Source organism: Saimiri boliviensis, chromosome 6 (assembly GCF_048565385.1).
Source record: "Saimiri boliviensis isolate mSaiBol1 chromosome 6, mSaiBol1.pri, whole genome shotgun sequence".
Taxonomy (NCBI): Eukaryota; Metazoa; Chordata; class Mammalia; order Primates; family Cebidae; genus Saimiri; species Saimiri boliviensis.
This window is the reverse complement of record NC_133454.1, coordinates 86,811,926-86,831,659: the sequence shown is the minus strand read 5'-3', so window position 1 is coordinate 86,831,659 and position 19,734 is coordinate 86,811,926. Positions and strand designations below refer to the sequence as shown.

The following is a 19,734-nucleotide window of genomic DNA, read 5'->3' as shown; positions in this document are numbered from 1 at the left end:
TTTCTGCTACTGTAACAGAATACCACAGATTAGATACTTTATAAAGAAAATAAATTTATTTGGCTTACAGTTCTGGAGGCTGGGAAGTCCAAGGACACAGTAGTACTAGCATCTGCTTGGCATCTGATGAGGGTCTTTTTGCTGTGTCATAACATAGTGCAAGTGAGCACATAGGACAGAGAGAGAGGAAATCTGGCTCAACTCATCCTTTAATTAGGAACTCATTCCCACAGCTATGGCATCAATCCCACAATTATGACATTGTATGAGTGTACTCCCACAATTATGGTTATGAGGACAATGCCCTCCTGACCTAATCATCTCTTCAAGGTCCCACTTCTTAATACTATCACAATGGCGATTAAATTTCAACATGAGTTTTGGAGAGGACATTAAAACCATAGTTGTTTTCATAGTTATCACATAATAATTGGCGGAATGTTTAAAGTCAAATAATGTATTTGCTATAAAAGGCTAACTAGTGATGAGGTTTCAATAATTGTAACCAGGCATGGTGGCTCTTGTCTGTAATCCCAGCACTTCGGGAGGCTGAGGTGGGTGGATCACTTGAGGTCAGGAGTTTGAGACTTTTGTGGCCAACATGGTAAAACCCCATCTCTACCAAACATACAAAATTTAGCTGAGTGTGATAGTACACACCTGTAGTCTCAGCTACATGGGAGGCGGAAGCATAAGAATCACTTGAACCTGGGAGGCAGAGGTTGTAGTGAGCTGAGATCTCACCACTGCACTCCAGCCTGGGTGCTAGAGCAAAACTCTCCAAAATACAAAATACAGTTCTTTTGTGGGGATTCTTTGTAGTTGTTAGACCAAAAGCTATTATTTTTTTCATATGTTAAAAGAGTTGTATAAAATATGAGATGGAGATGTATAGGACAGTAATGTAGCTTATTCAGCTTGTTGAATGAAGTCTCTCGTTCTGATTTAGATTGAGCCACAATGTTGGATTTAGCTTGGAGAATATAACTTTACTATATCAACAATATTCCCCAAAGAGCAAGTGTGTCATCTGTAAACATGATTAAACAAATAATAGGAGGACTCATGCATTTCTTTTAAGCCTGAATTATTAATTAATTAATGTATTTATTTATTGAAATAGGGTCTAGCTCTGTAACCCTGGCTGGAGTACAGTCGTTCAATCTCAGCTCACTGCAACCTCTGCTTCCTGGGCTCAAGCTTTCCTCCCACCTTAGCCTCCTGACTAGCTGGGACTACAATCATGTACCACCATGCTGCCTAATTTTTGTATTCTTTTTTTCTTGGTAGAAGCAGGGTTTCCTTATGTTGCCCAGGCTGGTCTCAAACTCCTGGACTCAAGCAATCTGCTCCCCTGACCTCCCAAAGTGTGGGGAGTACAGGCATGAGCCACTACACCTGGCGAAGCCTGAACTTTTAGCTAGCTTTCATCATTAAATGAACCTACAACTTTTATGGAGATCCACACCGAATTAGCTAAACTACAAAGTTTGAGGATGCAGTCTTCCATAAGACCACTTTCACTTCTGACACCAACTGCAAGTCTTTGAGGGCTGGGGAGGTTTGATACTTGCTAAAAAGATGCTAGTAGAACTCACTGCTAAGAGCTGTTGTGCTCATGGTTACAGTTTATTTTCAAGGAAAGGATACAGATTACGATCAAGGCAAGGAGCCCATAGAACCAAGTTCAAGAGGGTTTCAAATGTTGAAGCATCTGGTGTTCTCTCCCCATTAAGTCAGAATGTGTTACTACTCTCTCAATATCCATATGTCATGGCATGCTTGAAGTACTGCCATCCAGGGAAGCTCACTGCTTCAGTGTCCAGATTTTCTTTCTTTTATTTTTTGAGACAGTCTAGCTCTGTGTCCCAGGCTAGTGTGCAATGGTGCGATCTTGGCTCAATATAATGTCTGCTTCCCCTGTTCAAGTGATTCTCCTGCCTCAGCCTCCTGAGTAGCTGGGGTTACAGGCGTGCACCACCATGCCTGGCTAATTTTTGTATTTTTAGTAGAGACAGGGTTTCACCATACTGGTTTGGCTGGTCTCGAACTCCTGACCTTGTGATCTGCCTGTTTGGGCCTCCCAAAGTACTGGAATTACAGGCATGAGCCACTGCTCCTGGCCTTCAGATTTTCAAATTAGGACTTAATTTAATAGGCATGTTTGATTGATGGATTGCCCACATAGTTGAACTCAGTCTCCAGGTTGGATTCAGACTGATACCAGGTGACCCAAAATCTCCACTCTAAATCACATGGTTGGCCTTTCTAGTTAGTCAGCCTTGCCCAGAAAGACACTCCTATCAGGTATGACATAGATTACTTCTTGGGAGCAGAGGGCACCTGTCTTTGGGCAAGGCTAAGTTCTTTACTAGATAGGATGTAAAATTAAAACTTAACCTCCATGGTTTCTTTAGGATAGGGTGTAAAATTAAAACTTACCTCCATGGTTTCTTTAGGAACAAACTCTCTAGAAAATAGATGGATTTGGCTGGGCGCGGTGGCTCACGCCTATAATCCCAGCACTTTGGGAGGCTGAGACGGGTGGATCGCAAGGTCAAGAGATCGAGACCATCCTGGTCAACATGGTGAAACCCCGTCTCTACTAAAAATACAAAAATTAGCTGGGCATGGTGGCACATGCCTGTAGTCCCAGCTACTCGGGAGGCTGAGGCAGGAGAATTGCGTGAACCCAGGAGATGGAGGTTATGGTGAGCCGAGATCGCACCATGGCACTCCAGCCTGGGTAACAAGAGTGAAACTCCGTCTCAAAAAAAAAAAAAAAGAAAAAGAAAAAGAAAATAGATGGATTTGACCCTAACTTTGTGTGTGTGTGTGTGTGTGTGTGTATTTTTTTTTTTTTTTTTTTTTGAGACAGAGTTTCGCTCTTGTTACCCAGGCTGGAGTGCAATGGCGCGATCTCGGCTCACCGCAACCTCCGCCTCCTGGGTTCAGGCAATTCTCCTGCCTCAGCCTCCTGAGTAGCTGGGACTACAGGCACGCGCCACCATGCCCAGCTAATGTTTTGTATTTTTAGTAGAGACGGGGTTTCACCATGTTGACCAGGATGGTCTCAATCTCTTGACCTCGTGATCCACCCGCCTCAGCCTCCCAAAGTGCTGGAATTACAGACTTGAGCCACCGCTCCTGGCTAACTCTGTATATTAATAAGAACTGACATCGTTTCTTTCAAGTAATCATTTAAACTGTATTACAGCCTCATTAGGTGAATCCTCTAGTATATTTTTATCCTGCGTGGGCTTTACTGAGCTTCTTGGTTTTATCTGATGTCTTTCTTCACTTGTGGAAAGTTCTTGGCCATTTCCTTTTAAAATATTTCTTCTGTTTCATTCTCTCTCTTCTCCTTCTTGGACTCTAATTATATATTACATTAGACCATTGGAAATTGTCCCATAGAACTTAGATATGCTGTTGTATCCCCTTCCCTGCTCTTCTTTTCTGTTTCAGTTTGGATATTTTCTATTGGTCTGTCCTCAGGTTTACCAGTCCTTTCTTCTGCTAAGTCCATCTAATTAATTATTGATTTTGGATATATTTTTCCTTTCCAGTATTTCCTTTCTATAGTTCCTATTACTCAGCTGAAATGCCTCATCACTTCATATATATTATTTGTCTTTTCTACTAGATCATTTATATATATATATATATATATATATATATATTTTTTTTTTTTTTTTTTTTTTTTTTTTGAGACGGAGTGTTGCTCTGTTGCCCAGGCTGAAGTACAGTGGCACGATCTTGGTTCACTGCAAACTCTGTCTCCCACATGCCACCACACCTGGTTAGTATTTGTATTTTTTAATAGAGGTGGTGTTTCTCTATGTTGGGAGGCTGTTCTTGAACTCCCGACCTCAGGTGATCCACCCTCCTTGGCCTCCCAAAGTGCTGGAATTACAGGCATGAGCGACTGTGCCTGGCCTGTATACCAGACAACTTCTATAAAACAAAAGGAGAACCTGATGTTTACTTATTTTTTACTTAATATTTACCTCCAAAATGCCATTTATTCTGTCTGGCCACTAAATTGAGTCAGTCTAATTTATAAGTAAGATGAACCTGTACTTTGTTGCAGCTATAGTTTAATTCAATTTACCACTGGGTTCAAATACTTTGGGGCAGAATTACGACTTTCTCCTCAGCAGGATTTGGGATCTAAGCACTGACATGATTTCAGAGATCTGTTTTGCCAGCTGAGTTGCCAGCTTTTTAGGTCGCTGGGAGGTTCTCTTTGTTCTTTAGTCCTGCTTCTTGCCTTTCTGTGTCTCAGGAGACCTCTTACCCTTGCCTCAGAAGGGCAGATGTTTTACATTCTGTGGAGGCCTGGAATACCTTGGAGGGCTTTTTCTCAGCTCTCCTTGCCTACACAGCCTTTGGTAGCTGAAGGCTTGGAGTACCTCAGATGGATTTCTCTCTGCTCACTTGCCAACCCTCCTTTGGAAGATAACTGCCAGGTACTTCAGGGAGACCTACATACTTCAAATGGGATCTCTCAGTTCTTCTGACCTGTCCTCAGCTTTCAATGTGCTACCTGTGTATTTAGAAAAGATGGGTTCCATGTCTGGGGCTCTTTGTAATTCTTATTTCAGCACTTTAGACTAATGAGCTTTACTTTCACCATTCCATGGAATTTTAGTTTGTCATGCTAGCCTATATTTGGCATTAAAAATTTCTTAAATTTTTAATTAAAGAGTCTGGCTTGTTTCTTCTTACCCTGTCAGTAGTACATTTTCTCCTGGTGCTGCTGCACTAGGGAAGAGTACTGATGGGCCTCTCTCTCTCTTCTTAAAGGGCTATCACTTTCTGAAATTTAATTAATTATGTGTTTGTGTGTCCTCTGCTCTGTGACATTTCTTTTTTTTTTTTCCTTTGTTTTTTTGAGACAGAGTCTCACTCTGTTGCTGCAACCTCCTCCTCTTGGGTTCAAGTGATTCTCTTGCCTCAGACTCCCTAGTAGCTGAGATTACAGGCATGCACCACCACGCCTGGCTAATTTTAATATTTTTAGTAGAGATGGTGTTTCACCATGTTGGCCAGGCTGGTCTCCAACTCCTGACCTCAAGTGATCAACCCGCCTTGGTGTCCCAAAGTACTGGGACTACAGGCATGAGCCACGGTGCCTGGCCCCAAATCCCTGTATTTATCATCTTTACTTTGAAATAGTAAAACATACAAATGATGAAAAATTTAAAAACTACCAAAATGTAGCAAAAAGCAGATATGCTTCATACCATTGGCTTCCAGCAGTCCCTCATTTTTAGTTACTGATTTGGTAGTGTCTTCCTTTTATCACCATAGTTCCCCTAAGTCATCTCTTCCTTTCTAAGTCAAACCCTTCCATCTGTGTTTCTGATTGTATCCTATTCAACTCTATCCAGTTTCTGAACGAGTATATATCTTCTCTGTGCCACTCAGATGTTTTCCCTGAATCCTCCCTTCAGTCTCTCGCATGTTGATGGCTTTCCCATTTTAAACAGCCATTCCTGATACCACCTCCTCCTGTTTAACTGTCTCCTAGTTCCTTTTGAAAGAATAATATACCCTTGTTATTTATAATTCCTTACTTTTAGATTTTCATACTTCTCCAAAACTGTTGCCTTTAAAAATCGCTAATATTAGGGAGGGGAAAAGTGAAACTCTGCTAATTAGAAACCCGTAATGGGTACAGAGTTTCTTTATGGGGTGATGAAAGTATTCTGAAACTTGGTAGTAGTGATGGTCACCCACCCCTGAATATACTAAAAACAACTGAATAGTATACTTCAAAAAGATAAATTTTATATTAAGTGAGTTATATCTCAGTAAAGCTATTACTATAAACATCACTGAGTTCTTAATTGTAATGTTTTTTCGAGTCCTTTATCTCTCTGCAGATTCTGACAGTATTAATCATTTCCTACTTAGGATACTCTATTCCTTGTATTTATTTGATACCAGTCTTCATGTAGTAATGGCTCTTAGGAATTCTTTCTTGTTTCTTTTTTATCTTCACTATACACATTCTCCCAGGGCAATCTCAACTACTTCCATGACTGCAGGTCTTCAGCAGTACATAGATAACGCCTAAAGATTTATCTCTAGCCAAATTGCTTTGTTGAGCCCAAGGCCAGTATTTCTTTTTTTTTGAGACAGGATCTGCTCTATCACCCAGGCTGGAGTGCAGTGGCACCAGGGAGCCTTGACCTGGCTCAAGCAATCTTCCCACCTCAGACTCCTGAGTAGCTGAAACTACAGGCCCACACCACCATGCCCAGCTAATTTTTGTATTTTTAATGGAGGTGGGGTTTCACTTGTCCAGGCTGGTCTTGAACTCCTGGGCTCAAGCAGTCCACTCACCTTGGCCTCCCAAAGTGCTGGGATTATAGGTGTGAGCCACTGTGCCCAGCCAAGGACGATATTTCTATCCCTAAGCAGACATGAACTATATTTCTCACAAGTACTTCAAAATAGGAATGTGTTTTGGTCTGACTGAAAAGGGCCATGTGGCTCTGAAGAACAATTCTGAGATACATATATGGATTTTCTTCCCTCAGAGGAAGAAATTGATGGCATATTATTTGTCACATTTAAGATGGCTTCTAAATACTTTAAAAATGAATACAATAGGAGTGGGTTAAAAACTATTGTATCTCTTAGGTTAAAATACTCATTTTGAATGTGATATTTTTGTTCCATATTAGATTTAATTTTACCTATTTGTTTAACAAATATTTGAATGAAAGCTTTGTTGTTCCAGTACTAGAGTGCTGGGAATATAGCAGTAAACCAGAAAAGTAAATCCCAGCTTCATTGAATTTACAGCCTAGAGGGGGAAATGCAGACAATAAACAAAATAAATAAGTAAATATATAGTATACGGGATAGTAGTAAATGCCAAGGAGAAAATTAAGGTAAGGTGATAGGCACTGGAGTTGGAGAAAATTGCAACTTTAACTTGGTTATCAGGGAGGACTTTTACACAGGTGTCACCTTCTCAATGAAGACTTGAAGGAAGTGAGGGATTAAGCTATTCAGTGATTCAGGGGAAGAACAGTCTAGTCAGAGGGAAGAGAAGAACAAAGGCCATGAGTTGGGAGCATAAGGTATTTGAAGAACAACAAGGGGGCCAATGTGACAGAAGCAGTGTAGAGTTACAGGAGAGAGGTAATAGAGGGGGCAAATAATTAGTGTGCCTGGTGGACCATTGTAAAGATTGTACCTGTTCTCCGAATGAGTTAGGAGCTATTGAAAATTCTGAGCAGAGGAGTGACAAGTTCTAGGTTTTTCAAGATCACTCCAGCTACAGTGATGAGGATAGTGTAAAGAAGGGGAATGGAGGAGTTGTAAACAGAGCAGGGAGACAGTGTGGGGAAGGCTATTTCAGTAATCCAGGAAAGAACGAGATGATTAGTTGGTCTAGGATGTTATTGAGAACGTAATGAAGAAATGTTTAGGTTCAGAAATATTTTGAAGATAGAGCCTGTAAGTTTCCGTTAAGTATCTGGTATGGTGATGACTAAACATTGTTGCCTTCCTGATAAGCTATAATTGAATTAGGATTTTCTAATGTAATAGAAAGAAATAAATTTACTGGTATATACATAAAACAATGAGAGTGTATAATCATTTCCCTCACTGATTGTAATATCTTACTACAGTAATCCCTCATCATCCTTGGTGGGATATGTTCCAAGACCCCCAGCGGATGCCTAAAACTCTGGATAGTACCAAACCCTTTATATACAGTTGTGTGTCCCTAATGACAGGGATGACATTCTAAGAAATCCATCAGTAGGCGATTTTGTCATTGTGTGAACATCATAGCAAGTACTTACAAATCTTGATGATATAGTCTACTACACACCTAGGGTATGTACTATAGCCTTTTGCTCTTAGGCTACAAACCTTATGACATTACTGTACTAAATATATTAAATACTGTACCTACTATAGCAAGTTACTGTACTAAATACTGTAGGCAATTTTAACAATTGGTAAGTATTTGCATATCTAAACAAAAATCACAGCAAAAATAAGGTATAAAAGATTTTAAAATGCACCTGTATAGGGCACTTAACTATGAGTAAAGCTTGCAGGACTGGGAATTGCCCTGGGTGAGTCATTGAGTGACTAGTGAGTAACTGCAAAGGCCTAGGACATTACTGTATACTGTTGTAGATTTTATAAGCACTGTATATATAGCATCCTAAATTTGTAAAAATACGTATTTTTTTCTTCTTAATTCAAGATCTTTTTTAGACAGTCTCACTCTGTTGTTGCTCAGGCTGGAGTGCAGTGGTGCAATCACAGCTCACTGCAGCATAGAATTCCCAGGCTCAAATGATCCTCCCACCTCAGCCTCCTGATTAGCTGGGAATATAGGTGTGTGCCACCACACTTGGCTAGTTATTTTTTAAAGTTTTTGTAGTTAGGGGAGGTGGTCTTGCTGCATTGTCCAGGCTGGTCTTGAACTTCTGGACTTAAGGATCCTCCCCTGTTGGCCACCCAAAGTGCTGGGATTACAAGCATGAACCACCATTCCCAGCATTTTTCTTTCTTAAGTAATAAATTAACCTTAGCTTACTGTAACCTTTTTGCTTTATAAACTTAAATTTTTTTTAACTTTTGACTAATTGTAATAACATAAGAACATTATACAAGTATACAAAAACACTTCATATCTGTATTCTACAAGTGGGTATTTTCTATTTTTTAAATTTTTATTTTTTTTTTAACATTGTAAACTTTTTTGTTAAAAACTAAGACACAAACACATATGGTAGCCTAGACCTACACAAGGTCAGGATAATCAATATAGCTGTTTTCCACCTCCTCATCTTGTTTCACTGGAAGTCCTCAGGGGCAATAACATGCATGAAGCTGTTATCTCCTAGGATAACAATGCCATCTTATGAAATACCTCCTGAAGACCTACTTAAGGCTGTTTTATGTTTAATTTTTTATTTTTAAGTAGAAGGAGCATACTCTTAAGTAACAATGAAAAGTGTAGTATAGGAAATACTAGGTAATAGGAATTTTTCATCTCCATTATAATTTTTTTTCTGAGGTGGAGTCTTGCTCTGTCACCTGGGCTGGAGTGCCGTGGTGCAATCTCATCTCACTGCAACCTCTGCCTCCTGGGTTCAAGCAATTCTCCCGTTTCAGCCTCCCTGGTATCTGGGATTACAGGTACCCACCACCACATGTGGCTAATTTTTGTATTTTTAGTAGAGACGGGGTTTTACCCTGTTGGCTAGGCTGGTCTTGTGATCCACCTGCCTCGGTTTCCCAAAGTGTTGGGATTACAGGTGTGAGCCACCAAGCCCGGCCAATCTTTTTTCTTTTTAGAGACAGGGTCGTATTCTGTGGTCAGGCTAGTGGTTTGCTCATAACTCACTGTAACTTCAAACTCCTGGTCTCAAGTGAGTCTCTTACTTTAGCCTCCAGAAGAGTTGAAATTGAGTGGCTAGGACTGTAGGCATGTGCCACCATGCCTGGGTTTTTTTTTTTTTTTTTAATGAGTGTTCTCACTATGTTGCTTAGGTTGGTCTCGAACTGCTAGGTTTAAGCATTCCTCCCTCCTTGACCTCCCGAAGAATGGGTGCTAGGACTACAGGTGTGAGCCACCAAACTGGCCCATTGTAATCCTGAGGACCCAGTGCTATATATATGGTCTGCTCTTGGATAGAATATCATGTGGTACCTTACTGTGTTTTTTCCTATATGTACATACTTAGGATAAAGTATATTTTTGTTGTTGTTGTTTTGAGACAGAGTAGTCTTGCTCTGTTGCCCAGGCTGGAGTGCAGTGGCATGATCTTGGCTCACTGCAGCCACCACCTCCCGGGTTCAAGGGATTCACCTGCCTCAGCATCCTGAGAAGCCGGGATCACAGCCATGTGCCACCACACCACATCTGGCTAATTTCTGTATTTTTAGTAGAGATGGGGTTTCACCATGTTGGCCAGGCTGGTCTTAAACTCCTGACATTAGTGATCCACCTGCCTCAGCTTCCCAAAGTGCTGGGATTATAGGCATGAGCCACTGCGCCCAGTCTTTTTTTTCCTAGTTGTTCTTTTTAATGTGTTAGAAAGGTTAGTTCTTTGTGTTATGAGTAGCAAAAATTTTTTTTCTATTGCTTTTCATTGACATTTTTATGGTTCTATTGTTTTTATTTATTTATTTTTGCCACAGAGTCTAGCTCTGTGGCCCAGGGTGGAGTACAGTGGCACGATCATAGCTCACTGTAACCTTGATCCCCTGGGCTTGAGCAATCCTCCCACCTCAGCCTCCCGAGTAACATGTGCCACCTCGCCCTGCTGATTTATATATATATTTTTTTATAGAGATAAGGATTCACCATGTTGCCCAGGCTTGGTTCAGTTATTTTTATTTTTGTTTTTCATTGCCTACAGCAGTGCCTTATGCTTAGTATCATAAATATTTACTGAGGTATTTATAATACCAATAAATATTTACTGAGGAAATGAATACATTCATTGGTGCTTTTTTGACAAACAAAGGTTATTTTAAAAGATGTTATGTGCTTGAATCTTTTCACATATGGCTTCTAGATTTTGAGTCATATTTAGAGGCCTTTATGCTGCAATTACAAAGGAATTCTGTGTTGCCTTTTGTTTTCATGATTCAATTTCTTTACACTTATTTAGAGCCAGGACAATGGCTCACACTATAATCTCAGTGCTTTGGGAGGCGGTGGTGAGAGGATCGCTTAGGGCTAGGAGTTCGAGATCAGCCTGAACAATAGCCAGACCCTGTCTCTACAAAAGATTAAAACTTTATCTGTGCCTGGTTGTACTGGTAATCTCAGCTACTCAGGAAGCTGAAGCAGGAGGATCACTTGAGCCTCTAGGTGTTTGAGATTACAGTGAGCTGTGATGATGTCACTGTATTCCAGCTTCAGTGACAGAGTGAGACCTTGTCTCTTTTATAAAAAATTTAATATTTTTCTAACTTATCCTATGTGGTTGATTGTGAACACATTTCTCTCTAAAATGTTAACAGTTTTCTAAATCTAGAATATTAAGGTAATTAGATAGTATGTACTTTAAATATTTAAAATTTATAAAGGTTAAGACCTCATTTAAAGACTGTAGGTTGGCCAGGTATGATGGTTTATGCCACTAATACCAGTGCTTTGGGAGGCTGAGATGAGAGGATTGCTTTGAGCCAGGAGTTTGAGACCAGCCTGGGCAAAATGGTGAGACCCTGTCTCTACAAAAAATTTAAAAATTAGCTGGATGTGGTGGTACATACCTGTAGTGCCAACTACTCAAGAGGTTAAGGCAGAAGGATTGCTTGAACCCAGGAGTTCTAGGTTACAATGAGCTATGATTGAGCCACTGCACTTAAGCCTGCAGACCCTGTCTTGAAAATAAACAAATAGAACAGTTCTGGTGGCTCACACTTGTAATCCCAGCACTTTGGGAGGCCAAGGAGGGCAGATCACCTGAGGTCAGGAGTTTGAGACCAGCCTAACCAACATGGTGAAACCCCATCTCTACTAAAAATACAAAAATCAACCAGATGTTGTGGCTAGTGCTTGTAATCCCAGCTACTCTGGAGGCTAAGGTAGGAGAATTGTTTGAACAGGGAAGTGGAGGTTGCAGTCAGCTGAGATTGTGCCACTGCACTCAAGCCTGGGCAACAGAGCAAGACTCCATCTCAAAAAAAGTAAATAAAAAATAAGTAAGTGAAGACAGTAAGTTATCTGTGGGACTTAAAAAAATAAAAAGAAAATTTTGTTCTCCAGAATATTTATGATATTTTATTGGCATGTGGAAAGATATGACTGTTGGGAAGATAAATTTTTTCTTACCACCAAGAAAGCAGTGATACTTGTTCACCAGGGTTTTTGTTCCTGTTTCTTTCTTCATGAACTCTATCCTTGTACTGTTTATTAGACACCTTTGGCTGTTGAGCACTTGAAATGTAACTAGTCCAAATTGAGATGTGCTAATGCATAATATACAGCAGATTTCAAGGACATCATGTTTTTTAAAATCATAAAATATTTCATTCATATTTTTATATTGATTATCTGTTAAAATGACAATATTTTTGATATAGTAGATTAAATATTGTTTATTTCATTAACGTAGCTGTAGAAAATTTTAAATTATATGTAACATTCTATTTCTTTTTTAATTTTTGAGATAGAGACTCACTCTATTGCTCAGGCTGGAGTGTGGTGGTGTGATCTCGGCCCACTGCAACTTCCATCTCCTGAATTCAAGAAATTCTCTTGCCTCAGCCTTGGGAGTGGCTGGGATTACAGGCATCTGCCACTTTGCCTAGGTAATTTTTGTATTTTCAGTAGAGACAGGGTTTCACCATGCTGGCCAGGCCAGTCTCAAACTCCTGTCCTCAGGTGATCCACCTGCCTTGGCCTCCCAAAGTTCTGGAATTACAGGTGTGAGCCATCACACCTGGCCGCATTCTGTTTCTTTTGGACAGTGTTACTCTAACCTAATCACACCAAATATCTGGATATTCTTTCATTTTTGTCTTTGTGACAAACTTTTACAGTTCCTAATACCAGAGTACTTGGTTTCTTTCATCAGATGAGGATTTCTCCTTCCACGGATCAGTAGAGATAGAATATTATCTTGTCATGTACCAAGGTTTCTCCTTTTAACACAGATGGAACAACTAACTTAGTTTTCTATTACCATCTCCCTCTTAGGCTTTAGGATAATCTGCTCCCCTACCCCACTTGTTTATTTTAAATTCAACCATGTTATTTTTTAGTAAAGTTTGAATTATTAATAAATGAGTTATTTTAGCCTGTTTTTCCTGTTTCAGAATTTGAGCTTCTCTTTGATAAAAGGAATGGTGTCTTACGTTCTTTAGTCATTTATGTATTCATCCAACAGCGTTAGAAGTTTGAGAGTAGAAGATGAAAAACAGTTCTTGCCCTCAGTGAAATTACAGATTCACTAGTCATCTGGTGATGATAAATTACAGTAACTGATAAATTAATAGCAGTAACTGATAAACTAAATAGCAGCATTAATTACCTCATGATAGAATTAAAAGAAACAAATTTATTAATGCAGAAAAAATAACCCTATGATTGAAGATGAAAGTTGATATTTATCATGGATAAATTAAACTAATTTAGACACTTACTGATTTCAGATAATATTAAAGTGTGTTGTGGAGAATTAGTACTGCCTGGATTTGAGTCCTGATTTCACCACTTGCTAGCTGCTGTGAGACTGGGAAGATTACATAACTTGTATGCTTAAATTTATTCATTTGTAAACTAGGGATACTAATAGGAGCAACTTTATAAAATTTGTGAGGATTAAATTAGTTAATACATTTCTTAAAGCAATGTTGGGCATATAGTATCTATCTATATATATATAGAGATATGCAGATATTTACTATAGTTTTATCAAATATTTTCCATGGTTACTGAAGTTGTAATTATTTTATTTTGGTTTGGTTTTTGTTTTATTTTTTAGAGACAGAGTCTCATTCTGTCCCTCAGGCTAGAGTACAGTATAACATAGTCATAGATCACTGTAACCTTGAACACCTGATCTCAAGTGTTCCTCCTACCTCAGCCTGCTGAGTAGCTGAGACTACAGGCATATACCAACATATCCAGATAATTTTTTTTTTGAGACAGAATCTTTCTGTGTTGCCCAGGCTGGAGTGCAGTGGCACAGTCTTGGCTCAGCAAAACCTCCACCTCCTGGGTTCAAGTGATTCTCCAGCCTCAGCCTCCCCCATGGCTGGGACTACAGGTGTGTACCACCATGCCTAGCTAATTTTTGCATTTTTAGTAGAGATGGAGTTTCACTGTGTTGGTCAGGCTAGTCTTGAACTCCTGACCTTGTGATCTGCCTGCCTCTGCCTCCCATAGTGCTGGGATTACAGGCATGAGCCACTGCACCTAGCCCAATTTTTTAATTTTTTGCGAGACAGAGTCTCACTCTGTCCCTCAGGCAGGAGTGCAGTGTCACGATCTCAACTCAACCTCTGCCTCCCAGGTTCAAGCAATTCTTCTGTCTCAGTCTCCTGAGTAGCTAGGATTACAGGCTAGGATTACTATGCCCAGCTAATTTTTGTATTTTTAGTAGAGATGGGGTTTCACCATGTTGGCCAGGCTGGTCTCGAGCTCCTGACCTTGTGATCCATCCGCCTCAGCCTCCCAAAGTGTGGGGATTAAGGCATGAACCACTGAGCCTGGCCCTATTTTTTTTTGTTTGTCTGTTTGTTTAGAGGGAGGGGTCTTGCTGTGTTTCCCAGACTGGTCCTGAACTCCTGGCCTCAAGTGTTACTCCTGCCTTGGCCTCTCAGAGTCTCAGAGCGCTGGGATTATAGGCCTAAGCTGCCATACCCAGCCCATAATCTCTCTCTTTTTTTTTTTTTAAATTTATTTATTTATAGAGATGGGGTCTGGCCATGTTGCCCAGGCTGGTCTGGTACTCCTGGACTCAAGCAATCCTCCCACCATTACCTCCCAAAAGTGTAAGAGTCACCTTGGCCAGCCCATGATTTTATTTTATTTTATTTATTTTTTTGAGATGGAGTTTTGCTCTTGCTGCCCAAGCTGGAGTGCAGTGGTACAGTCTCGGCTCACTGCAACCTCTGCCTCCCGGATTAAAGCGATTGTCCTGCCTCAGCCTCTTGAGTAGCAGGGATTACAGGCATGCACCGCCACACCTAACTAGTTTTGTATTTTTAGTGGAGACGGAGTTTCTCAATGTTGGTCAGACTGATCTCAAACTCCTGACCTCTGGTGGCCCGCCCACCGCGGCCTCCTAAAGTGCTGGGATTACAGGTGTGAGTCACCACATCCAGCCGATTTTATTTTTAATGGTGGTATAATATTCAGTTTTTGCTGGGGTTGGTGGCTCACGCCTGTAATCCCAACACTTTGGGAGGCCAAGGCAGACAGACACCTGAGGTCAGGGATTCGAGAGCAGCCTGGCCAACATGGTGAAACTCCATCTCTACTAAAAAAAAAAAAAAGTACAAAATTAGCCAGGCATGGTGGCAGGCACCTGTAATCCCAGCTACTCGGGAGGCTGAGGCAGGAGTATCACTTGAATCAGGAGGAGGAGGTTGCAGTGAGCAGAGATCGTGTCATTGCACTCCAGCCGGGGCAACAGAGTGAGACTCCATCTCTAAATAAATAAATAAGTAAATAAAGGTATATTGCAAATATTCTAGAAAACCAAATCATCTAAAATCCTAAACACTTCAGATCCCAAGCATTGTGGACAAGGAATGCTCAACCTCTACTTAAGTATACTATAAAATGTATATGCTTCGTAAAAATTCATATATGAAACAAAACTTCAAATTACTCTTCCCCCCCCACCGAAAAAAAAAAAAAATCAGTTCCATGGAGGTACTATAATTTATTTTCCTCTAAGGTTTATTTTCATTTTGGAGGACAAATATCTGTATTATTCAATTCAAATGATTATTTTTTAATTTTCTTACTTGTCTTGAAATTTTAAAATCAGGAAACATTTAGATGGGTAGCAGCACCAGCTTGCTTTTTTTCTGTTTTCTGGGATTTAAATTTAAATTGTAAATGAATGTCTAACACAGAAGAAGCCAAGAACTTTTAAATTAATTCTTCTGTTTTGGAGTATGCAAATGATGTCCAAATGTTTAACTGAATAGTTTAATTGCCCTCTTTTGAAGAATTTTAAAGTAGTTACAGCCTTGTGATCTTCACTGGGTTACTTTATGTTGGGAAAATTTTGGCAGATGGTATGCAGTCCTCATTCAAATACTAGTTATATTGTATTTCTCATATTGAATTAGGGGAACATTAGCATTGAAGTCTTCATTTTGAATGATCATGTAGGAAATTATTTCCTGCTAAATGTTTGTCATCAAATGAAGTTTTATTTTAAAAAATTAATGGAGCATGTCAATGCAGCAGCCCCAGAAAAATAGCTGAAGCACAGGGTTACTTTTGGACAATCTGTTAAGTCCTTTTATTGCCATTTGAGTATGCATGCATGATAACCTCTTGGAAAACTGAAATTAGTAACTTAGCTGCTAGCAGTCAGCTCACTTTTACTACTTAGAGTTGAATTTACTTTAGCATATACTACTTTGGGTGTTGGTCTTAGAAATAGAGCAAGGAAATAAATTGGTGACGTGAGAAAAACCCATACTCACTATTAAAATATATTTCAAATGATTCATTTTATACCTTTGTCAGTAAATGAGAGTTAACAATTATTTGAAATATTTAGAACAAGTGTATTCTTCAGTTAATAAACTATTGCAAACTAAAGAATCTAGATCCTTCTTTCAGAATAATGTGTATTGTTTATTACCAAATATGGCAACAAGGAGAATACTTAAATAACAAATTGGTATTATGGAAGATGAATTCTATCTAAGTAGCCTTTCTCTTTGTAAAATGCTACTATTTTTATTTTTATTTTTTGAGGCAGAGTTTCACTCTTGTTGCCCAGGCTAGAGTCCAGTGGCCACCTTGCCTCATTGCAACCTCTGCCTCCTGGGTTCAAGTGATTCTCCTGCCTCAGCCTCCTGAGTAGCTGGGATTACCAGCGAGTACCACCACACCCAGCTAATTTTTGTATTTTTAGTAGAGATGGGGTTTTACCATGTTGGCCAGGCTGGTCGCAAACTCCTGACTTAGGTGATCTGCCTGTCTTGGCCTCCCAAAGTTCTGGGATTACAGGCATGAGCCACTGTGCCTGGCTGTTATTTTGTTTTAATACATCTGATTTTGTGAAAAACAGGCAGTATACTATGGTGTTCCACAACAAGTGATTATACCTGATTTATTTTTCCTACCATATATCCATACTGTTGTGCCACTGGAAATGCCTTAAGAATGTCCAATAGCTTTCACTCCCTCTTGTTAAAACATGTTCAGCCAGGTACAGTGGCTCACGCCTGTAATTACAGCACTTTGGGAGGCTGAGGTGTGCGGATCACTTGAGGTCAGGAGTTCAAGACCAGCCTGGCCAACATGGCAAAACCCTATTAGTCTCTACTAAACCTTTTAGTCTCTACTAAAATTACAAAAATTTACCAGGTGTGGTGGTGTGCCGTGGTAGCCCGAGCTACTCAGGAGGCTGAGATTGGAGAATTGCTTGAATCCAGGAGGCAGAGGTTGCAGTGAGCCGAGAGGGTGACACTGCACTCCAGTCTGAACAACAGAATGAGATCCTGTCTGAAACAAACAAACAAAAAAAACCCCACATGTTCAGTAAATTAAGTTTCTTATTCATTAAGCAAGGTACTTTTTTTTATTTTTTATTTTATTTTATTTTTATTTATTTATTTATTTATTTTTATTTTATTGCATTTTAGGTTTCGGGGTACATGTGATGAACATGCAAGATTGTTGCATAGGTACACACATGGCAGTGTGCTTTGCTGCCTTCCGTCCCCTCACCTGTATCTGTCATTTCTCCCCATGCTATCTCTTCCCACTTCCCCACCCCCTGCCCCTCCCCCATTTCCCCCCAACGGACCCCAGTGTGTAGTGCTCCCCTCCCTGTGCCCTTGTGTTCTCATTGTTCAGCACCCGCCTATGAGTGAGAATATACGGTGTTTGATTTTCTGCTCTTGTGTCAGTTTGCTGAGAATGATGGTTTCCAGGTTCATCCATGTCCCTACAAAGGACGTGAACTCATCCTTTTTGATGGCTGCGTAATATTCCATGGTGTATATGTACCACATTTTCCCTATCCAGTCTATCATCGTTGGGCATTTGGGTTGGTTCCAGGTCTTTGCTATTGTAAACAGTGCTGCAACGAACATTCGTGTGCACGTGTCCTTGTAGTAGAATGATTTATAATCCTTTGGATATATACCCAGTAATGGGATTGCTGGGTCAAATGGGATTTCTATTTTTAGGTCCTTGAGGAATCGCCACACTGTCCTCCACAATGGTTGAACTAATTTACATTCCCACCAACAGTGTAGAAGTGTTCCTATTTCTCCACATCCTCTCCAGCATCTGTTGTTTCCCGATTTTTTAATGATCGCCATTCTAACTGGTGTGAGATGGTATCTCGGTGTGGTTTGGATTTGCATTTCTCTGATGACCAGTGATGATGAGCATTTTTTCATATGTTCGTTGGCCTCCTGTATGTCTTCTTTTGTAAAGTATCTGTTCATGTCCTTTGCCCATTTTTGAATGGGCTTGTTTGTTTTTTTCTTGTAGATCTGCTTTAGTTCTTTGTAAATTCTGGATATCAGCCCCTTGTCAGATGGGTAGGCTGCAAAAATTTTTTCCCATTCTGTTGGTTGCCGATTCACTCTACTGACTGTTTCTTTTGCCGTGCAGAAGCTGTGGAGTTTGATTAGGTCCCATTTGTCTATTTTGGCTTTTGTTGCCATTTAAGCAAGGTACTTTTAAATGTTATAGGGAACTGCAAAAATGAACAAGTTGGCCTTTGCACTTAAGCTTATTTTAGTTCGTTGGGTAGACACATAGGTTCACAGGTTCTTTGTGAATCAGGACATTTTTTGTTATGGCAGAAACTCATTTTAAACTGGCTTAAGCTAGAAGGGAGACTTACTGGCTTATATAAATGAAAGGCTGGCCTTAGGCATGGTTGGATCCAGATGCTTGATGTAATATTAGCCAGAATCTGTCCTTCTTCGTTTTACCTTAGCTCTGTTTTCTTCTGGATTGGACACATTCTTAGGCAGTATCTCCTCAAGTAGTGACAAAGATGGCCACAGCAAGGCCAGGCTTATATCTGAGTTTAGTAAGCTCAAATAAAAACTTTCTTTCCAAATAGTTTCAGCGGAAGTCCGGGAGTTTACTCTGATGGGCCAGATTTGAATCCTCTGGAGTGGATGGGGATAGAGGACAAGGGCAGAGATGGCCAGTTCTATTTTAACTGTGTGGGATAAAGGGATATCAGTCTCCAAAATGGAAGCTGTACATTCTACAACCAGAAGCAAAGATGTTGAATAGGCAAAAACAGCAAAAGGTCTATGGAAGAAGAGAAAGCTGTGATAAAAATGTTTTGGTTGATCTAGAAAGTTGAATTCTGATAAGAGCTGCTTAGGGAAAGCTAAAGAGAGAGGGCAGTATTTGAATTGGCCCTGAAGGACAAGTAGAGTTTTTCCAAGGCAGAGTGTGTAAAGAAAAGATTTTCTAGGTCACTCTTTGGAGAAGTTTGGCAGTGAAAAAAGAAAATTAAAATGGAAGCTACTGGAATCTAAACAGGAATGTTTATATTTCCCTGCCCCCCCTTCAATATGGAGAAAACATAAGTATTTTTGTGGCATAGGATCCTAAGCAAGTAAATAAATTAACAGTGCAAAGGAGGTAATCATTGATAATGAAGTGGAGGGGAATTCAGTGGGGTTAAGGATATACTTGGAGGAGGTCACCTTAGAAAGGAAAAGAAAACCATTTGTTGTTGGAGGATAAGTGAAGGAAGGTGGTGTTGTTGTTGTTGTTGGTGGTGGTGGTGGTGGTGGTGGCGGCAGTGGCGGAGGTGGTGGTAGCAGTGGTGGTGGTGGTGGTGGTGGTGGTGGTGGTGGTGGTGGTAGCAGTGGTGGAGGTGATGGTAGCAGTGGTGGTGGTGGTGCTAGAAGTTGAAACAGAAATTTGCTAAATAGTAAAGTGGCTTGCATTTTATTTTCTCCAAGTAATAAGAAAAAGTTTATCTGTTTTCTATTGTTACGTAGCACACCATTCCAAAATGATTCTGTGGGTTAGCAATTTGGCTTTAG

At 40.1% G+C, this 19,734-nt stretch overlaps 1 protein-coding gene across 2 annotated transcripts in view; it reads left to right on the top strand.

Moving 5' to 3' along the window:
* PIK3C2A (phosphatidylinositol-4-phosphate 3-kinase catalytic subunit type 2 alpha) overlaps positions 1-19,734 on the top strand; it is a 128,113-nt gene that overhangs the window by 15,897 nt on the left and 92,482 nt on the right. The window lies entirely within an intron of this gene.